This window comes from Lithobates pipiens, unplaced genomic scaffold, assembly GCF_037356315.1.
Source record: "Lithobates pipiens isolate NorthernLeopardFrog02 unplaced genomic scaffold, aLitPip1_a1.2 Scaffold_28, whole genome shotgun sequence".
Taxonomy (NCBI): Eukaryota; Metazoa; Chordata; class Amphibia; order Anura; family Ranidae; genus Lithobates; species Lithobates pipiens.
The window spans coordinates 119,194,334-119,218,683 of NW_027507789.1; positions in this window are offsets into that span (position 1 = coordinate 119,194,334).

The following is a 24,350-nucleotide window of genomic DNA, read 5'->3' on the forward strand; positions in this document are numbered from 1 at the left end:
CTAACTTTTGCGGAAGGATGCCCCCATGCTTCGGCATATATAAATGGTGCATGTATGCCCACCATTAGAAATGGGTGGATGAAGGGAGGTAATCTAATGGTCGGCATACCCACCGATCAATATCTTTTTTTCGTTCAGCCCACAGGCTGCATGAAAAAAAAATTACAATATATGCCCAATCAGCATACCAGTACGTTGCTGGACTTTGAGTGCTTATACCAGAATGATGCCTGCAGGTTTAGGTATTATCTTGGTATCATTCTTTTCAGCCAGCGGTCGGCTTTCATGTAAAAGCAATCCTAGTGGATTATCCAGGTAACTGCACCCCCCTCCCCCCTGAAAGGTGCCGATTGTGGCGCCGGAGGGGGGGGGATTCCGATGAGCGGAGGTCCATTTTAGGGTGGACTTCCGCTTTAATGTTTGGGGGTTCAAAGTAATTTTCTTGCAAAATAAATATTTTTTCATGTAAACAAAAAGTGTCAGAAAGGGCTTTGTCTTCAAGTGGTTAGAAGAGTGGGTGATGTGTGACATAAGCTTCTAAATGTTGTGCATAAAATGCCAGGACAGTTCAAAACCTCCCCAAATGACCCCATTTTAGAAAGTAGACACCCCAAGCTATTTGCTGAGAGGTCGAGTCCATGGAATATTTTATATTTTGACACAAGTTGCGGAAAAAATACATTATTTTATTTTATTTATTTTTTTGCACAAAGTTGTCATTAAATTATATATTGCTCAAACATACCATGGTTATATGTGAAATTACACCCCAAAATACATTCTGTTGCTTCTCCTGAGTACGGGGATACCACAAGTGTGAGACCTTTTGGGAGCCTAGCCGCGTATGGTACCCCAAAATCCAAGACCCACCTTCAGGCTTTCTAATGCCGCGTACACACGATCGAATTGTCCGGCGTACTTAGTCCGATGAAACGCATTTCACCGGACAATTCGATCGTGTGTGGGCTTCAGCGGACTTTTCCAGCGTAAAGTCCGGCAGACTTAGAAAGTATTTTTGCAGTCCAATCTTTCCGCCGGACTTGGGTTTCAGCGGACAATACGTTCGTGAGTATGCTAGTCCGGCGGACTAAGAATGACGCATGCTCAGAAAGCATTTACAGGGCAGAAGCGCTCTGTCTGGTAAAACTAGCGTTCGTATTGAAGCTAGCACATTCGTCATGCTGCTAATTTTGTGATCTTTTAATACAGCACATTCTTTTCTTCTTCATAATGCTAGAAGAATGAAGTTGCTTTGCTGCTTATATTCACACAGCGTTATCCCAAACGTCTTTATTCCTTTATTCATCCTCATCTTATGATAAATATTACAATTAGATAGAGAGATTTTTTTTATTATATATTTTTTTGCTAATATTATTATACTTATGATTATTATTATTATTTTTTATATATATATTTTTGGAACTAATATTATTATTTTTAATTTAAATTGATTTGTTTTGGGGGGGGGGTGTTTAAACTAGATGGACTTGTGGCTTTTTTTAAACCAGACTATGTAACAAGATAGATAGATAGATAGATAGATTCCCAAAACAGCATTTTAGCTTACACATGATTGGATTGGATTGGATTTCAAATGTTACCCTCAGATTTACAGCGACTGCACTTCCAAATGCCCTTGCAGTGCAATTTAAATTGTACTTGTAGTTAGCACTTGTATAGCAAAATAAATGTGCCTTTTGTAAATAACCCCCATAGTCTTTTGACATGTACCTGCCTACTCACAAATAAACTCTGTTTTTGGAATAAAAACACATATTACATTATTTGGGGAAAAATTTTATGTTTATTTAGTCTGGGTAAAACAAAATAAAGAGGGAGGCAACACTGGAGACACTTTTGAAGTTTGTGAAGCCTTTTGTCCCCCAGGGCACACATCAAGTCAGTGGCCACCAAAATTCAGATCCTGTGTAAACAAGCAAATAGGGAGCACAACATGGTCCTAGAATCCCAGACCAGGAACAGCAGCAGATGACATCTATGTCCCCAGGCTGTGGTACTACAACAGCCTGCGTCTTCTGTCAGCGCAGACTGAAGCCAGGCAGTCACTTCCGACTCTTCCGTGTAGCCTTCCCTCCACACTTTGCTGGAGGCTATGCCTCTGATGGTGGACTTGTAGTAGTAGTAGTAGTAGTAGGAGGAGGAGGAGGAGGAGTAGCAGTAGGGTCTGCATTGTAGAGTCGGGTGCTTGATGTTAGTTCACCCTTCAAACCCCTCTGAATGGTGTCAAAGAGAATTGCCTCGCATAAGTTCTGTTGTCCCTTTTCCATTTCCAGCAACTTGCTGGCCAAATAGGTTGCGTAGGCCTCTTCTGGATTGGGGGGTTTGCTCAGTAATTGGCTCGCCGGACGTATTAGCGCCAATGACTCCTCCTCCGTTCGAGTCATCCTCCTGGGCCTTTTGCTGGCTATGCGGAGGGGAGGGACCTGACTTTCTGTCAGGCTCCTGCTGGGCCCAGCTATCTCCTGCGTGCGGCTGGTCCCGGCCTCCTCCTCCATACGGCTGGTCCCGGCCTCCTCCTCCATACCACTGGTCCCGGCCTCCTCCTCCATACCACTGGTCCCGGCCTCCTCCTGGGTGAGCTCATCCTGTGTAAAAAAAATAAAAAATAAAATTTTATTATTTTTGCCTCATCAATCCCAGACAATTTTCCATTTCTCACTTGCAAACAGATTTTTCTTGAAATCCAAAAGGCTATCATTTTGACACCAGCATTTTTCCAGCTGTTCACCAATATTTGAGCCACATTTGTGAAAACTACTGTATAGTTATATGTATATCTAATCTAATTTGTGATGAAATCCTAGATTTGGAAGCAATTCAAACATTTAACTTTACATCATTAATATTCGAGCAATCAATATTTGCTAAAATAAAATATACCTGGCTCCAGCTAGGGGCATCAACTTCTTCCAGGATGGAAGGGTCTGGATCTTCCTGGGATGGCTCAGCTGAGGTGGAGGGAAGGGTGGAGGGAAGGGTGGAAAACGACTGCCTGGCTTCTGACTGGTCATCCAGAAAACGCAGTTTGTTGTAGTACCACAGCTTAGGTACATATATCTCATCTGCTGCTGCTCCTGATGTGTGGGACTGCATGATCTTGTCGTGCTCCCGCCTATACATGTTCTGCAGGATCTGAATTTTGGCATCCACAAACGTAATGTCTGCCTGGGGGAGTCGGGTTTGCACAAACTTCAAAAGTGTTCCCAGTGTTTTCTTCCGGGCAGGACGGTTTGAATATAACGGGTGCTTGACCTCCCACAGGTTTCTGTGCATCTCATAGAGATCTATGAATTTTGTGAGGAATGCCTCCTCCTTAAAGGGGTCAGGATTATATTTTTGCATCTTTTTCTGAAAAACAACACACACACAACACAAATACTAATGTCAGTCCAAACTCACAGTATTATTATTGTGGCAATCTAGGTGAGACACATACTACACCCACCCACCCACCCACACTACACACACACACAAACACCAACCCATACTACACCCACCCACCCACACTACACACACACACACTACACACACACACACACACACACAAACACCAACCCACACTACACCCACCCACACACACTACACCCACCCACAAACACCAACCCACACTACACCCACCCACCCTACACACACACAAACAACAACCCACACTACACCCACCCACACACAAACACCAACCCACACTACACCCACCCACACACACTACACCCACCCACAAACACCAACCCACACTACACCCACCCACACACACTACACTCACCCACAAACACCAACCCACACTACACCCATCCACACACACTACACCCACCCACAAACACACACACACACAAACACCAACCCACACTACACCCACCCACACACACTACACCCACCCACCCACACACACACACTAAACTCACACACACACTAAACTCACCCACACACACACCCACACACACACACACACACAAACACCTCACAATAAAATAAAATAACCATGGCCAATGCAAAGTCCCATTATATACCGTCCTAATGTAGGCCTAAATTTCTAAACAGTAAAAACCATTGTGATATAGAATCTTAACGCCGTTCAGATCGCTCGCTGCTTCTGTTCGGACACACGTACGGCCTCGCGGGAGCGCTTTATACACTGTGCATGCGTCAAGCTCCGCCTGCGTCGCCCACCCCTGAAGTTCCTTGTGACCGAATTTCCCCGCCCTTTTTCCCCTCGTTCCGCTGTGGGAGAGTGAATAGAAAAAGATGGTGGACGCATTTTCTGACAACAGCGCGGAGGAAAGCCCTTAAACCCATGCTTCCGGAGCAAGGAAGAGGTTTAAGGCCACAAACATGGCATTTGAAGAGATGGTGGAGATGGTGGATATATTGAGAAGGGAGGATTATGATGGGAAAAATGGCCCCTATCCCAAACCCAATATCCGAAAGGATAAAATCATGTCGACAGTCGTGAGCACTTTGGAGAAGAAATTTAGTGTCCGAAGAGCCAAAGATCAACTCCGAAAGCGCTGGTCCGATATAAAATCCAGGGAGCCGGATCAATACAGGAGAATAAAAAAGGCTCTCAAAAAAGTGAGTACTTTGCGCTTATGTTGACATTCGTACCTAATCGTTCGTATAGGTTATTTTAGTAAATACTGCGAATTTGATCGTTCGTGTGGTTAATCGTTCGTATAGGTGGACGTAAATAGCGTGAATTTGTATATGGTGTAAATTTATCTGGTATTGGGTTAGATTTTAATTAGTTATTATTTTTATTATTGTTCATGATAAATTGAATTGTCACACAGTTTAGGATATCCTTGTGTACATGTCTTTATAGCTACAACTGTTTCATAACGTTATTCAGTGTAATGTAGTATAATATATATATATATATATATATATATATATATATATATATATATATATATATATATAAGAAGGCCAGTATGGTGGCCTGAATTTATGGGAGGAGCCTGGAGGGGTATTTAATCAGCTCGTTCGGCTGTGTTCCTTGTCGGTTCCTGTGCGCGATATCTGTTACGTCAGAGATCTAGGGCCGACTAGTCGAGATTATACGTTGCGAGTTCAGTGTTCGTGGGTTCCCGTGTTCGTTAGTCCCATCTCCATGAGTCTGTGTTACGAGTCTGTCTTGTCTTCGTGAGCGTTCGTGTGTTGTCGTTGTCCGAGTGTCGTACAACGCATCTGGTCCGGCTGTCGCAGGTAGGGCTTCGGCTCCCATTTCTCATTTCATGTTTTACTATGTCACTAAACTGCTATAGTCTGAACTCACGAACCACTCACTAACATTTCACAAACGTATTCCGATCATGTCGCACGCATTCGTTACCGCAAACATCGGCTGCTCCTTAGCTTCTTGAAAGAAGTCGTTGTCACTCGTTCGTGACACATCGGTTATGCCACATTAAGCATTCATTTCACAGACATTTCATTCATTCGGACTAGTCACTGGTCATTTCTAAACATTCCGAATCGTTCGAATCATTTCTAAAAATTACAGGCGGTTGTTCATCATGTCAGAATGTTCTAATCAGTCCGGATCATTTCAAATCATTTCAAAATCATTTCATTCATTTCTGTCACAAATCGCGCTCCAATTCGAATCTAGTCGCATCTTCGATGCACCGATTCGCTTCGGTGTGCCCCCGTTTTTCGGCCTCATTTCAGTACATGCTCCAGAGACAGAGTCACTCACAGGTTCAGGCGCAGTCTGGGATTCTTGTCTTTGTCATGGCATATCATTTCTTGTCACGTATTACGCTCCGTTACGAATCCAGTTGCATTTCAGGAATGCACCGATTCGCCCCGGTGAGCCCAGTTGTTTGGCCTCATTTCTGTACATGCTCCAGAGACGGATTCTTTGTCGAATCATTGGTCCAGTCGCTTATTCTTGTCTCTGTCATGGCATATCATTTCTGGTCACTTATTACGCTCCGATTCGAATCCTGTCGCATTTTTTAGATGCACCGATTCGTTCTGGTGTGCCCAGCTGTTTTGCCTCATTTCGGTACATGCTCCAGAGACAGGATTTATTTGTCAAATCATGGGCGCACCCTCTGATTCTTGTCTTTGTGATGGGTATCATTTTGTTTCACCTATCATGCTCTGACATGAATAGTCACACCTGTGCACTAAATTCGTCTCGGCGTGCCCCAGGACAGGCCTAATTTCAGTACATGCTCCAGAGTCCGTTTCGTGCTCAGTTGTAAGGTTACGGCATGGCGATCCAAGCCTCTACCATGGCGGACTCACTCATTTCACTGTCACGTTCTGCACCCCGGTTCGAATCCAATTGTTTTGCAATGTTCCGATTCCAGTCAGGGGCCTTGCTCATTGGTCTCATTTCACTAATTGCCTCATTTCAGTACATGCTCCAGAGTCCGGTTCGCTGTCAGTTGCGTCTGTAACACGACCGAGTCGTGCCTCTTTCGTGGCAGATGTTTCACTTAAAGGCAACATTTCATTTTTGTTTGTTTGTCTCATTTCATTTCAAAACTCACCACCTCACTGAAGTCACTATTTCAGCTAGTTGTCTGTAAACAGGTGTAGAACTCTCAACAAGTTTTGCCTTCATGTTCTTAGGTCAGTCGAGTTTCAGTAGGTCCACCCGGCACCTGTTCGGACGGTGCCTCCTTAGGTAAGAAAAAAAAAATGGAGAAGGTGCACGTAAGCAGGAGTGCCCCCTTTTTCATTAGGTATGTATACCATCAGAGATCACCAGCGAGTCTTGTAATCCATGTCACCCTAAATAGGTTCCGCTCAGAGAAAATCCAACCCCGAAGGCACAAGTTGGCTCGCCCAGGCTTGGACTACACCACCATGTCCCTGGCCGGCAGTGAGGATCTCACGGCCCCGTTGTCCCCATCTCCAGTTTCAGAGAATGGCAGCCTGCGGTCCCCCAGAGCATGGATAATTCCTAGACTGACATCAGAGTTGAGGCGTAGAGGTGTACCCTTTCCTGCGACAGCCAGGAAGGCCGAGCTCTTCAAGCTCCTCTTCCCTCCTCCAGCCATGGCAGGATCCAGTACCCAGCAGGCCTCCCTGAATTCTATCGCCTCCTCTATTACTAAACTCCATACCCTGGTGTCTTCCCTGGCTACCTCAGTTTCTGAGGTCCAGAATAGGGTGGCCCTCCTGGAGACTCGCCCGCCCGTTTCTTCTCCCAAACCAGCAGTGCAGGCAGTGGCTATTCCTCTCACAGGTACCACAGGGTGCAGTACCGTGGTGTACCCTTCTCATCTGGTCCCGGCCAACGTCAGGAAGGACATTCTAGAGGGCAAGGATGTCAATCTCGCCTCCCTGCTCATCTCCGTCCATGATGCCTTCAAGCTCCTTCCCATCCACCCATCTCTTTGGTGCTGGCATGGCATCAAGTGGAGGGAGCTGTATAATTTTGCTACCAAGCTGACCTTCGGGTCTAAAAGCAGCTCCTTCTACACGAAGCCCGGTGTCAAGCGGTCATACACTACCTGGACGACTTCCTGTTTATTGAGACCCCGGCTCACCCCTGGGGGACCTGGATAAGTTGAGGGTGGTATTCAGGAACCTCAATGTCCCTATTGCGGAACACAAGGTGGATGGTCCAGCGCAGTCCATCACCTTTCTCGGGGTTAACTTGGACACCAACACCATGCAGGCCAGCCTCCCCCCGGATAAACTGGCCCGCATCAGGGCGGTCCTGAGGGACTTCACCCGCTCCAGAGCATGCACCAAGAAACAGCTGCAATCCCTTCTCGGCATGCTGAACTTTGCCATGCGTATCATCCCCCAGGGTCGCTCCTTTGTGTCCCGCCTACTGGTGTTACTGTCCCACACGCAGGATCCGGAGCAGGTCCTCAGCCTCGATTCCGCGGCGATAGCGGACCTCTCTTTGTGGGAGGAATTTCTGTCATCCTGGAATGGCGTATCCCTGTTCATTCCCTCTATCTTCCCTTTCACCCCAGGTGGTGGCCGACGCTGCTGCCTCCACAGGCTTCGCGGCCATTTTTGGCCACCTCTGGCTCGCAGCTCCCTGGCCTCCCCAGATACAGGCAATACCCGGCTTCTCTGAAACGTCCTCCCTTTTTGAGTTGTACCCCATCGTAGCAGCAGCACACATCTGGGGCCGCAGCTGGTCGGGCCAAACCGTGGCCTTTTTGACAGATAACTTTGCCACTGCAGAAATCATTAATAAAGGCAGGTCCAGTTCTCTAGTGGTGATGTCCTTCCTGCGTCGGCTGGTTCAGCTCTCGTTACTATTTCAGTTCAATGTCTACTGCTCCTTTATCCCCGGTAAACGCAATCTGGCAGCAGATGCCCTCTCTCGCTTAAATTTTGTCTCGTTTTTTGAACAGGTGCCCGAAGCCGAACCGATGTCAGCAGCTATCCCGGCCTGGTCTCAGCTGACCCTGGACTAGCCCCACACCTTCTAGCAGCAACTCAGCTCATCAACCTTTCCCTCTCACGCAACACCCTCAAGGCCTACCAAACGGCCTGGAGGGCCTTCAACCGTTTCATGACACGCCACGGTACAGAGACATCCCGTGTCAAACAAGTCCTGGCCTTATCTCCTACTGCCACTCGGAACTCGCATTATCCCACAATACAATCCGGCTGTATCTAGCCGGCGTCCAACATTTCACATCCCTCCAGGACCCTACTGAACCCCCGTTGTTTTCTTACCATGCCGTACGGGCTGTCTTGTGTGGCGTCCAGAGGCGCCAGCCAGTGATCAGCACCAAACGCCTGCCTATTACAGGAGATATTTTCAGGAGCATGTCAGATATCCTGGCCACGTCACCCTTCGGTCTACATCCTAGCATGGTCTTACAAGCAGCCATACATCTGGCCTTCTATGGCTTCTTACGGCCAGGAGAGTTCACCTGTAACAACCCTGCAGAACGCATGCTTCGCAAACGCCACCTGGTCCGTTACGAAGACCACTTCATCTTACATCTAGCAGTCTCCAAAACACAACAGGCTGGCTCTGGTACAGACATCCATTATTATAAGACCAACAACAGCTGGTGTCCAGTCTCCACTCTCACCCGCCTGTTGTCCCTTCTGGCCGATCAACCAGATGCTAGTCCACTCCTGCCGTTCCATACCAAGCCCCTAAACGCTGCTCGGTTCATGGAACATGTTAGGATACTTCTACGTATCCTTCAGCTCAACCCTGCTCAGTACTCCGGACACTCGTTCCGTATCGGGGCAGCCTCAACAGCCTCCCGCCAAGGGGTCCCGGACCACGTAATCAGGAAACTGGGCAGATGGAAGTCCAACTGCTTTGCCCGCTATATTCCCAATCCACAAGTAGAGATGGCCCAGGCCTTCGTCAAACTCACTCAGTAACTAGATTAATAAAGTCAATAAAGCACAATCCCTACCTGAATGTTTTTGCCCCCTTATTTTGGTATACCGTACGTTAGACCAAGGCACACTTTCAGGTCCATTTCAAGTGGTAAGTTTGTGTTAACCCTGTTTGTCATCCTTATCCATACCGGCCATAGGGCTCTGAACCATAAATATATAAAATGCTGGTTCAACATCTGGACTGGGAAGCATTTAGTGTAGTTTGGGACATCATAGAACATTTTTGGGGATAATCACACACAGGGACTCCAGGGGATGATTCGTGTGTGTCGGTCTGTGAAACTTGGCCAAAAGATGTAAAGTATCGCAGTTTGGTTAAAGGCTAGGTTCACACTGCTGCGATGTACGAGATCGGATGTGATTCGCACCACACTGCAGTGCAAATCACATGTGATCTCTGTGCGATGCGATTTCAGCCATACAGATTGTATGGCTGAATTCGCATCGCATCCGGCACAAACTTGTACAGGACCCTTTTTTTGGTCCACAGCAGAATCGGATTACATGGGTGTTCACACAATGCGATCTGATTCCTGTCCGAGTTTGCAGATTGCACTGCGATATGCGAACTAATTTGGAGGTGTCATTAATAACTTTTCACTGACACTCCCAGCAGTTCGCATAGGGCAGTGTGAACTGCCTCTGGGAGGAATGCGATGCGGGAACCCGCAGTAGATTCGCAACGTTCCCACATCACAGCAGTGTGAACCCAGCCTAAAAGGTAATTTAAATGATGTATTCAACTAGGATCTTGTAACAACCAGCTAATAATTGTACACCACTTCGAACCAATGTTTCATATTCCGATTTCTGGACTCAAATATCACTGTGCTTAAAAGTATACCTTTTTTTGTTTGTTTCATTCTCATAGGGGAACGAAGACTCAGACATGAGTCGGAGCAGCCCAGGACCCCCCGACCTCACCAGCCTGATTGGGCAGTTAGCCCAAGCCCAGCGCCAGAGGTGGAGGACCCAAGCCCATCGCCAGAGGTGGAGGACCCAAGCCCATCGCCAGAGGTGGAGGACCCCAGCCCAGCGCCAGAGGTGGAGGACCCCAGCCCAGCGCCAGAGGTGGAGGACCCCAGCCCAGCGCCAGAGGTGGAGGGCCCAGGGCCAGAGGTGGAGGGCCCAGGGCCAGAGGTGGAGGTAGAAGAAGAGGTGGTGGAGCTACGCACCCCACAAAGTGAGTGTCTGACAACCCAGCTACAACACAGCTTACGGTAAACAATTAATGGCTGCATATTTTAACACAATTTTTTTATCTACACCTTTTTTAGGTGATGATCTGGTTGTGGAAGGACAAGCCGCAGAGCCATTTACAAGTGACAGCGCCCAGAGACTTATGGGGCAGATCATGGCCTGGAATGGTGAGATCGATTCCATGCGGAACCAGATCATAAACATGCACAGGCAGTTGGACACCATGCAGCAGGAAATGAAGAACATGATCGATGTTTTGGGGAGAATCTAAGCCCCTTTTCCCTAAAATGCAAGATTATGTTCTTCATTTCCTTGCAAAAATCTTTTAATGTTTTTAAAATTTTTAATCATTTTTAGAGGCAGAATTTTGAAGATGCACACAGTGTGTCAACATGTGCTATGTGCCATCAGAAGATCTCAATGTACGCATTTTGTGTTTGCAACCCCTTCCTAGGTAGACCTATTGTAGCTGCAATGGAAAGTATAACCAGCTCTTTTTCCATCTATATTGATCATTTCTTGAAACCTTTGGCACAAAATCTACATACGTGATGGTACACATCTGCTAGACATTCTAAAAACCTACCCCTGGGAGCCCACTTATCAGTGGGTTTCTTTGGATGTCAATTCTCTATATACATCAATCCCCCATGATGTTGGTCTTCGAGCAGTAAAACATTTTCTAGCCCTAGACCCATCCCTAAAAACTGCGCAAGCAGAGTTCATCCTAGACTCCACAAATTTTTGCCTCACTCACAATTACTTTTCCTTCAATAAAAAATTCTATCTACAAATTCAAGGGACAGCTATGGGCGCTAATTTTGCACCTAGCTATGCAAATCTGGCAATGGGCCTCTGGGAACATCTGGAACAACAATCCCTATACAGAACACATAATTTACATAGGCCGTTACATAGACGATATTATCATCATATGGGACAGTACCAGACCACCCATAGATGACTTTGTATCCCATTGTAACGCCAATAATCTAGGTCCATCTTTTTCTTTCTAATTCAGTTCGGATAGTTTACCCTGCTTGGATCTTGAACTTTGCCATACTGACAATAGCATTTTCGCAAGAAACCACATCAAACCCACTGCAGGAAACTCGTATCTGCATTTCCAAAGTTGCCACCACCCGAGGTGGATTACTAATATTCCAAAAAGCCAATTCAATCGTCTGAAACGAAATTGCACCCACAATTCAGACTATATAGAGCAAGGTACCCTGTTTAAAAGAAAATTTGAGGACAAAGGCTATCCCTCCACCCTAGTAGATAGAGGAAGCCTTTGCCAAATTCCTAGACACCCAGTCAGAAACACCCCATGACTTACCCCAGCAACACGAAACCATACCGAACAAACAGACTGCCCATTCCCAAACTCATATCACCAGATTTATCACCCAATATCACTCTCAACATAAAAAAATGGAAAGGATTTTCCAAAACCATTGGTGGATCCTTCTGGAAGACCCCTTACTAAAAACCTCCATTACAAATACCCCCAGGATCACATACCGTAGAGCCCAAAATGTAAAAAGTTTCATCGCCCCGAGTAAACTGAAAACAACAAACAACAAATCTAGACCACCCGGGACGTTTCTTACCCTGAAGGGCATGTATCAATGTAAAAAACTGAAGTGTTTGACCTGTAAATTAATTCACCATCGTCAAAAATCCTTCACCACTAAGGGCAATACATATCAACTTAAATAATTCTACAACTGCTCTTCAGAATTCGTAGTATATGCGATTCGTTGCCCCTGCAATCTACTCTACATTGGACGTACCACTCGAACCCTGAGAAAGAGGTTCGGTGAGCATCGCAGATCGGTGGAAGGAGACTCCAATCTAACCATCCCACGACATTTTAAAGAACATCACCAAGGTTCCACTGAGGGTATGCAGGTATGGGCCATTGAACAGATACCCGGATCTTTCTCCCTCGCAGAGCGTTTTAAACGTCTCTGCGAGAGAGAAACCTTCTGGATATTTACACGCTAGACACCCTTACGCCTGGAGGCCTCAACGAAGAAATAGAAATAAACTCAGTTGTGTAACCAGGGATGCCACTACGAGAGATAAATAATCTCCAATCACCATACCTTATCATATCCCCCGTCCCTTTCCTTGTCCCCTTATGCCCCCCCCCCCCCCCACCATCAGTTCATCATTCTGTTTTTTGTCTTCCCCCCCCCCCCCCCCCCCGACGCAGAGCCACACATCCATTTGGATAAAACACACTTAGGATTGACGCGCCTTTTTAGAACCTCCTGTCCAAATTTCATATTTGATTCTATACAGGTGTGCACACGTGTACATGCGCAGAAGCCTGTACGTAGGAGCCCACTGATGCACACAGTATATATCCCGGGCATGTGTTCAGTACATTCTCTCTTTCTCTCTTTTTCTTTTTCCTTGTTTATGCACATGAGGGTATATTCCCCCCCCCCCCCATCTTAATTTAATCTAATTTTATTTTTATATTTATTCTTATTTTTATATTTATTCTTATTTTTATTTTTATTCCCTTTTTTTGTATTTATTTTTATTTATCTTTATTTTTATTCTATTTTTTATTTTAATTTTAATTTTCATTAACTCTATTTTCATATATTTTCATTTAACATTCTTTTATATATATATATCATCTGGTCCTACTTACTTTTTTTATATATATATCACCTGGTCCTACTTATTATCCATCATTTGTTTACTATCAAAAGTGCTTCTTTTCTCCCATATATATATATATATATATATATATATATATATATATATATGTGTGTGTGTGTGTGTGTGTGTGTGTGTGTGTGTGTGTGTGTGTGTGTATCAATTTTTTACCATTATCAATTTTTTACCATTATCAATTAAATTAATATTATTTTCCATACATATATTGCCTCATATATTTTCTCTTATTTCATATTTCATATATAATCTTTTTGTTTTCTTTTTTTCTTTTTAAAATAAAAAAAATTTTAATTATCATTTTTTGTATATCCCACAAAGAAATACATTCTTGGTGACTCTTTTCGCATTTTTTATTTTTATTTTTCCTTTGCCAAAATCCTTTTGTTTTTTAAAAATAAATTTCTTTCTATTATTTTTTTATCCATTTTTTTCCCCATTTTTCTCGTGACATTAAAATCCATATCTATTTTTATTATCTTTTTTATACATATTTATAAATAAAACTTTTTATTCTCCACAAAATGCCATTCTTTAAAAGGCTTTCATACAAAAAACTCTCTCCAATCAATGTCTTACACATAGGTACACATATATCCTGTCACGCAGCCAGCCTGTAACACACAGCCTATCAACACCAGGCTCTGGCCGCAATAACCCCGCCCCACAGAGGGAAGGTACCCTAACCATACTGACCAATCAGCACCGCCCTTTCCCTATTTGACCACTTCCAACATGGTGGTCGATATGCCTGAAGAAGGAGCACGCATGCTCCGAACGCGTGCAACGACGTCATCACAGCGCGACCCTGTACGACCAACTAGCTGACCTCCGTGACGCTGCGACACCGGGCCGGAGACGCTGGGAACCACCGGCGCCACCGGAAGGGAACCAACAGCAAAAAGAGGACCGCTTCTCCCCGGGAGCCCTGTGATGTCCCCCACAAACTTCTTTTCCACGTAAACGTGATGTGCCTGAACTTTTGCGACAGAGAGTGAGTGTATTACTTTACAAATAAATACCTGTGATCTGAAATACTGCACTTAGGTTGGCGCTGTTTTTTGTCTTCTGTTGGTAAACAATTAATGGCTGCATATTTTAACACAATTTTTTTATCTACACCTTTTTTAGGTGATGATCTGGTTGTGGAAGGACAAGCCGCAGAGCCATTTACAAGTGACAGCGCCCAGAGACTGATGGGGCAGATCATTGCCTGGAATGGTGAGATCGATTCCATGCGGAACCAGATCATAAACATGCACAGGCAGTTGGACACCATGCAGCAGGAAATGAAGAACATGATCGATGTTTTGGGGAGAATCTAAGCCCCTTTTCCCTAAAATGCAAGATTATGTTCTTCATTTCCTTGCAAAAATCTTTTAATGTTTTTAAAATTTTTAATCATTTTTAGAGGCAGAATTTTGAAGATGCACACAGTGTGTCAACATGTGCTATGTGCCATCAGAGGATCTCAATGTACGCATTTTGTGTTTGCAACCCCTTCCTCATTCTAGTATGTGAGAGGAAGGGATTGCACCCACAAAACACGTCCATTGATCACTCATGATGGGAGATAGCACATGTTGACATGGTGTGCATCTTCAAAATTTGGCTTTTACCCTTGTTTTATGTAAATAGTTCAACTTTTAATATAAAAATTTATATAAAAAATGTATATATATATATATATATATATATATATATATATATATATATATATATATATATATATATACACACACTCTTTATAAACCCCCCCAAAAAAAAAAATATTGTTTAAAAAAAAAATACCCCCAAAAAAAATCTTGTTAAAAAAAAAATGTTTATATATATATATATATATATATATATATATATATATATATATATATATATATATATATTGTTTACAAAAGAAAAACTATTTCCAAACAAAAAAAAAAAGATATATATTGTTAAAAAAAAAAAATCTATATTGTTTACCAAAAAAAAAATAACCCCCAAGAAAATATAAAAAAGGGCACTTGTTTGGATGTGCACTATTAAAAATTTCCAACAAATATATGTGTATATGCTAATCCTCCTCCATCATCTATAATATATTCTTATAGCAGGTCGCACTGTCTCTCTCTATGGTGATCCTCCTCCATCATCTATAATATATTCTTATAGAAGGTCGCACTGTCTCACTCTATGGTGATCCTCCTCCATCATCTATAATAGATTCTTATAGAAGGTCGCACTGTCTCTCTCTATGGTGATCCTCCTCCATCATCTATAATATATTCTTATAGCAGGTCGCACTGTCTCTCTCTATGGTGATCCTCCTCCATCATCTATAATATATTCTTATAGAAGGTCGCACTGTCTCACTCTATGGTGATCCCCCTCCATCATCTATAATAGATTCTTATAGAAGGTCGCACTGTCTCTCTGTATGGTGATCCTCCTCCATCATCCACAATATATTCTTATAGAAGGTTGCACTGTCTCTCTCTATGGTGATCCTCCTCCATCATCTATAATAGATTCTTATAGAAGGTCGCACTGTCTCTCTGTATGGTAATCCTCCTCCATCATCTATAATATATTGTTATAGAAGGTCGCACTGTCTCTCTCTATGGTAATCCTCCTCCATCATCTATAATATATTCTTATAGAAGGTCGCACTGTCTCTCTCTATGGTAATCCTCCTCCATCATCTATAATAGATTCTTATAGAAGGTCGCACTGTCTCTCTGTATGGTAAACCTCCTCCATGATCTATAAAAGATTCCTATAGAAGGTCGCAATGTCTCTCTGTATGGTAATCCTTCTCCATCATCTATAATATATTCTTATAGAAGGTCGCACTGTCTCTCTATGGTAATCCTCCTCTATCATCTATAATAGATTCTTATAGAAGGTCGCACTGTCTCTCTCTTTGGTAATCCTCCTCCATCATCTATAATATATTCTTATAGAAGGTCGCACTGTCTCTCTCTATGGTAATCCTCCTCCATCATCTATAATATATTCTTATAGAAGGTCGCACTGTCTCTCTCTATGGTAATCCTCCTCCATCATCTATAATAGATTCTTATAGAAGGTCGCACTGTCTCTCTGTATGGTAAACCTCCTCCATCATCTATAAAAGATTCCTATAGAAGGTCGCAATGTCTCTCTGTATGGTAATCCTTCTCCATCATCTATAATATATTCTTATAGAAGGTCGCACTGTCTCTCTATGGTAATCCTCCTCTATCATCTATAATAGATTCTTATAGAAGGTCGCACTGTCTCTCTCTATGGTAATCCTCCTCCATCATCTATAATATATTCTTATACAAGGTCGCACTGTCTCTCTCTATGGTGATCCTCCTCCATCATCTATAATATATTCTTATAGAAGTTTGCACTGTCTCTCTCTATGGTAATCCTCCTCCATCATCTATAATATATTCTTATAGAAGGTCGCACTGTCTCTCTCTATGGTGATCCTCCTCCATCATCTATAATATATTCTTATAGAAGGTCGCACTGTCTCTCTCTATGGTGATCCTCCTTCATCATCTATAATAGATTCTTATAGAAGGTCGCACTGTCTCTCTGTATGGTGACCCTCCTCCATCATCTACAATATATTCTTATAGAAGTTTGCACTGTCTCTCTCTATGGTAATCCTCCTCCATCTCTATAATATATTCTTATAGAAGTTTGCACTGTCTCTCTCTATGGTGATCCTCCTCCATCATCTATAATATATTCTTTTAGACGGTTGCACTGTCTCTCTGTATGGTGATCCTCCTCCATCATCTATAATGGATTCTTATAGAAGGTCGCACTGTCTCTCTCTATGGTGATCCTCCTTCATCATCTATAATAGATTCTTATAGAAGGTCGCACTGTCTTTCTCTATGGTAATCCTTCTCCGTCATCTATAATAAATTCTTATAGAAGGTCGCACTGTCTCTCTCTATGGTAAGCCTCTTCCATCATCTATAACAGACTCTTATAGAAGGTCGCACTGTCTCTCTCTATGGTGATCCTCCTCCATCATCTATAATATATCCTTATAGAAGGTTGCACTGTCTCTCTGTATGGTGATCCTCCTCCATCATCTATAATAGATTCTTATAGAAGGTCGCACTGTCTCTCTCTATGGTGATCCTCCTTCATCATCTATAATAGATTCTTATAGAAGTTCGCACTGTCTCTCTCTATGGTAATCCTTCTCCGTCATCTATAATAAATTCTTATAGAAGGTTGCACTGTCTCTCTCTATGGCAATCCTCCTCCATCATCTATAACACACTCTTATAGAAGGTCGCACTGTCTCTCTCTATGGTAATCCTCCTCCATCATCTATAATATATTCTTATAGAAGTTTGCACTGTCTCTCTCTATGGTAATCCTCCTCCATCATCTATAATATATTCTTATAGAAGGTCGCACTGTCTCTCTCTATGGTGATCCTCCTCCATCATCTATAATATATTCTTATAGAAGGTCGCACTGTCTCTCTCTATGGTGATCTTCCTTCATCATCTATAATAGATTCTTATAGAAGGTCGCACTCTCTCTGTATGGTGACCCTCCTCCATCATCTATAATATATTCTTATAGAAGTTTGCACTGTCTCTCTCTATGGTAATCCTCCTCCATCATCTATAATATATTCTTATAGACGGTTGCACTGTCTCTCTGTATGGTGATCCTCCTCCATCATCTATAATATATTCTTATAGAAGGTCGCACTGTCTCTCTCTATGGTGATCCTCCTCCATCATCTATAATATATTCTTATACAAGTTCGCACTGTTTCTCTCTATGGTAATCCTCCTCCATCATCTAATATATATTCGTATAGAAGTTCGCACTGTCTCTCTCTATGGTAATCCTTCTCCGTCATCTATAATATATTCTTATAGAAGGTTGCACTGTCTCTCTCTATGGTAATCCTCCTCCATCCTCTATAACAGACTCTTATAGAAGGTCGCATTGTCTCTCTCTATAGTGATCCTCCTCCATCATCTATAACAGATTCTTATAGAAGGTCTCTCTGTATGGTAATCCTCCTCCATCATCTATAATATATTCTTATAGAAGGTCGCACTGTCTCTCTGTATGGTAATCCTCCTCCATCATCTATAATATATTCTTATAGAAGGTCGCACTGTCTCTCTCTATAGTAATCCTTCTCCATCATCTATAATATATTCTTATAGAAGGTCGCACTGTCTCTCTCTATGATGATCCTCCTCCATCATCTACAATAGATTCCTATAGAAGGTTGCACTGTCTCTCTCTATGGTAATCCTCCTCCATCATCTATAATATATTCTTTTAGAAGTTTGCACTGTCTCTCTCTATGGTAATCCTCCTCCATCATCTATAATATATTCTTATAGAAGGTCGCACTGTCTCTCTCTATGGTGATCCTCCTCCATCATCTATAATATATTCTTATAGAAGTTTGCACTGTCTCTCTCTATGGTAATCCTCCTCCATCATCTATAATATATTCTTATAGAAGGTCGCACTGTCTCTCTCTATGATGATCCTCCTCCATCATCTACAATAGATTCCTATAGAAGGTTGCACTGTCTCTCTCTATGGTAATCCTCCTCCATCATCTATAATATATTCTTTTAGAAGTTTGCACTGTCTCTCTCTATGGTAATCCTCCTCCATCATCTATAATATATTCTTATAGAAGGTCGCACTGTCTCTCTCTATGGTGATCCTCCTCCATCATCTATAATATATTCTTATAGAAGTTTGCACTGTCTCTCTCTATGGTAATCCTCCTCCATCATCTATAATATATTCTTATAGAAGGTCGCACTGTCTCTCTCTATGGTGATCCTCCTCCATCATCTATAATATATTCTTATAGAAGGTCGCACTGTCTCTCTCTATGGTGATCCTCCTTCATCATCTATAATAGATTCTTATAGAAGGTCGCACTGTCTCTCTGTATGGTGACCCTCCTCCATCATCTACAATATATTCTTATAGAAGTTTGCACTGTCTCTCTCTATGGTAATCCTCCTCCATCTCTATAATATATTCTTATAGAAGTTTGCACTGTCTCTCTCTATGGTGATCCTCCTCCATCATCTATAATATATTCTTTTAGACGGTTGCACTGTCTCTCTGTATGGTGATCCTCCTCCATCATCTATAATATATTCTTGTAGAGGGTCGCACTATCTCTCTCTATGGTAATCCTCCTCCATCATCTATAATATATTCTTATACAAGTTCGCACTGTTTCTCTCTATGGTAATCCTCCTCCATCATCTAATATATATTCGTATAGAAGTTCGCACTGTCTCTCTCTATGGTAATCCTTCTCCGTCATCTATAATATATTCTTATAGAAGGTTGCACTGTCTCTCTCTATGGTAATCCTCCTCCATCATCTATAACAGACTCTTATAGAAGGTCGCATTGTCTCTCTCTATAGTGATCCTCCTCCATCATCTATAACAGATTCTTATAGAAGGTCTCTCTGTATGGTAATCCTCCTCCATCATCTATAATATATTCTTATAGAAGGTCGCACTGTCTCTCTGTATGGTAATCCTCCTCCATCATCTATAATATATTCTTATAGAAGGTCGCACTGTCTCTCTCTATAGTAATCCTTCTCCATCATCTATAATATATTCTTATAGAAGGTCGCACTGTCTCTCTCTATGATGATCCTCCTCCATCATCTACAATAGATTCCTATAGAAGGTTGCACTGTCTCTCTCTATGGTAATCCTCCTCCATCATCTATAATATATTCTTTTAGAAGTTTGCACTGTCTCTATCTATGGTAATCCTCCTCCATCATCTATAATATATTCTTATAGAAGGTCGCACTGTCTCTCTATGGTAATCCTCCTCTATCATCTATAATAGATTCTTATAAAAGGTCGCACTGTCTCTCTCTTTGGTAATCCTCCTCCATCATCTATAATATATTCTTATAGAAGGTCGCACTGTCTCTCTCTATGGTAATCCTCCTCCATCATCTATAATATATTCTTATAGAAGGTCGCACTGTCTCTCTCTATGGTAATCCTCCTCCATCATCTATAATAGATTCTTATAGAAGGTCGCACTGTCTCTCTGTATGGTAAACCTCCTCCATCATCTATAAAAGATTCCTATAGAAGGTCGCAATGTCTCTCTGTATGGTAATCCTTCTCCATCATCTATAATATATTCTTATAGAAGGTCGCACTGTCTCTCTATGGTAATCCTCCTCTATCATCTATAATAGATTCTTATAGAAGGTCGCACTGTCTCTCTCTATGGTAATCCTCCTCCATCATCTATAATATATTCTTATAGAAGGTCGCACTGTCTCTCTCTATGGTGATCCTCCTCCATCATCTATAATATATTCTTATAGAAGTTTGCACTGTCTCTCTCTATGGTAATCCTCCTCCATCATCTATAATATATTCTTATAGAAGGTCGCACTGTCTCTCTCTATGGTGATCCTCCTCCATCATCTATAATATATTCTTATAGAAGGTCGCACTGTCTCTCTCTATGGTGATCCTCCTTCATCATCTATAATAGATTCTTATAGAAGGTCGCACTGTCTCTCTGTATGGTGACCCTCCTCCATCATCTACAATATATTCTTATAGAAGTTTGCACTGTCTCTCTCTATGGTAATCCTCCTCCATCTCTATAATATATTCTTATAGAAGTTTGCACTGTCTCTCTCTATGGTGATCCTCCTCCATCATCTATAATATATTCTTTTAGACGGTTGCACTGTCTCTCTGTATGGTGATCCTCCTCCATCATCTATAATGGATTCTTATAGAAGGTCGCACTGTCTCTCTCTATGGTGATCCTCCTTCATCATCTATAATAGATTCTTATAGAAGGTCGCACTGTCTTTCTCTATGGTAATCCTTCTCCGTCATCTATAATAAATTCTTATAGAAGGTCGCACTGTCTCTCTCTATGGTAAGCCTCTTCCATCATCTATAACAGACTCTTATAGAAGGTCGCACTGTCTCTCTCTATGGTGATCCTCCTCCATCATCTATAATATATCCTTATAGAAGGTTGCACTGTCTCTCTGTATGGTGATCCTCCTCCATCATCTATAATAGATTCTTATAGAAGGTCGCACTGTCTCTCTCTATGGTGATCCTCCTTCATCATCTATAATAGATTCTTATAGAAGTTCGCACTGTCTCTCTCTATGGTAATCCTTCTCCGTCATCTATAATAAATTCTTATAGAAGGTTGCACTGTCTCTCTCTATGGCAATCCTCCTCCATCATCTATAACACACTCTTATAGAAGGTCGCACTGTCTCTCTCTATGGTAATCCTCCTCCATCATCTATAACAGATTCTTATAGAAGGTCGCACTGTCTCTCTGTATGGTAATCCTCCTCCATCATCTATAATATATTCTTATAGAAGTTTGCACTGTCTCTCTCTATGGTAATCCTCCTCCATCATCTATAATATATTCTTATAGAAGGTCGCACTGTCTCTCTCTATGGTGATCCTCCTCCATCATCTATAATATATTCTTATAGAAGGTCGCACTGTCTCTCTCTATGGTGATCTTCCTTCATCATCTATAATAGATTCTTATAGAAGGTCGCACTCTCTCTGTATGGTGACCCTCCTCCATCATCTATAATATATTCTTATAGAAGTTTGCACTGTCTCTCTCTATTATAATCCTCCTCCATCATCTATAATATATTCTTATAGACGGTTGCACTGTCTCTCTGTATGGTGATCCTCCTCCATCATCTATAATATATTCTTATAGAAGGTCGCACTGTCTCTCTCTATGGTGATCCTCCTCCATCATCTATAATATATTCTTATACAAGTTCGCACTGTTTCTCTCTATGGTAATCCTCCTCCATCATCTAATATATATTCGTATAGAAGTTCGCACTGTCTCTCTCTATGGTAATCCTTCTCCGTCATCTATAATATATTCTTATAGAAGGTTGCACTGTCTCTCTCTATGGTAATCCTCCTCCATCATCTATAACAGACTCTTATAGAAGGTCGCATTGTCTCTCTCTATAGTGATCCTCCTCCATCATCTATAACAGATTCTTATAGAAGGTCTCTCTGTATGGTAATCCTCCTCCATCATCTATAATATATTCTTATAGAAGGTCGCACTGTCTCTCTGTATGGTAATCCTCCTCCATCATCTATAATATATTCTTATAGAAGGTCGCACTGTCTCTCTCTATAGTAATCCTTCTCCATCATCTATAATATATTCTTATAGAAGGTCGCACTGTCTCTCTCTATGATGATCCTCCTCCATCATCTACAATAGATTCCTATAGAAGGTTGCACTGTCTCTCTCTATGGTAATCCTCCTCCATCATCTATAATATATTCTTTTAGAAGTTTGCACTGTCTCTCTCTATGGTAATCCTCCTCCATCATCTATAATATATTCTTATAGAAGGTCGCACTGTCTCTCTCTATGGTGATCCTCCTCCATCATCTATAATATATTCTTATAGAAGTTTGCACTGTCTCTCTCTATGGTAATCCTCCTCCATCATCTATAATATATTCTTATAGAAGGTCGCACTGTCTCTCTCTATGATGATCCTCCTCCATCATCTACAATAGATTCCTATAGAAGGTTGCACTGTCTCTCTCTATGGTAATCCTCCTCCATCATCTATAATATATTCTTTTAGAAGTTTGCACTGTCTCTCTCTATGGTAATCCTCCTCCATCATCTATAATATATTCTTATAGAAGGTCGCACTGTCTCTCTCTATGGTGATCCTCCTCCATCATCTATAATATATTCTTATAGAAGGTCGCACTGTCTCTCTCTATGGTGATCCTCCTTCATCATCTATAATAGATTCTTATAGAAGGTCGCACTGTCTCTCTGTATGGTGACCCTCCTCCATCATCTACAATATATTCTTATAGAAGTTTGCACTGTCTCTCTCTATGGTAATCCTCCTCCATCTCTATAATATATTCTTATAGAAGTTTGCACTGTCTCTCTCTATGGTGATCCTCCTCCATCATCTATAATAGATTCTTATAGAAGGTCGCACTGTCTCTCTGTATGGTGACCCTCCTCCATCATCTACAATATATTCTTATAGAAGTTTGCACTGTCTCTCTCTATGGTAATCCTCCTCCATCTCTATAATATATTCTTATAGAAGTTTGCACTGTCTCTCTCTATGGTGATCCTCCTCCATCATCTATAATATATTCTTTTAGACGGTTGCACTGTCTCTCTGTATGGTGATCCTCCTCCATCATCTATAATATATTCTTATAGAAGGTCGCACTGTCTCTCTGTATGGTAATCCTCCTCCATCATCTATAATATATTCTTATAGAAGGTCGCACTGTCTCTCTCTATAGTAATCCTTCTCCATCATCTATAATATATTCTTATAGAAGGTCGCACTGTCTCTCTCTATGATGATCCTCCTCCATCATCTACAATAGATTCCTATAGAAGGTTGCACTGTCTCTCTCTATGGTAATCCTCCTCCATCATCTATAATATATTCTTTTAGAAGTTTGCACTGTCTCTCTCTATGGTAATCCTCCTCCATCATCTATAATATATTCTTATAGAAGGTCGCACTGTCTCTCTCTATGGTGATCCTCCTCCATCATCTATAATATATTCTTATAGAAGTTTGCACTGTCTCTCTCTATGGTAATCCTCCTCCATCATCTATAATATATTCTTATAGAAGGTCGCACTGTCTCTCTCTATGATGATCCTCCTCCATCATCTACAATAGATTCCTATAGAAGGTTGCACTGTCTCTCTCTATGGTAATCCTCCTCCATCATCTATAATATATTCTTTTAGAAGTTTGCACTGTCTCTCTCTATGGTAATCCTCCTCCATCATCTATAATATATTCTTATAGAAGGTCGCACTGTCTCTCTCTATGGTGATCCTCCTCCATCATCTATAATATATTCTTATAGAAGGTCGCACTGTCTCTCTCTATGGTGATCCTCCTTCATCATCTATAATAGATTCTTATAGAAGGTCGCACTGTCTCTCTGTATGGTGACCCTCCTCCATCATCTACAATATATTCTTATAGAAGT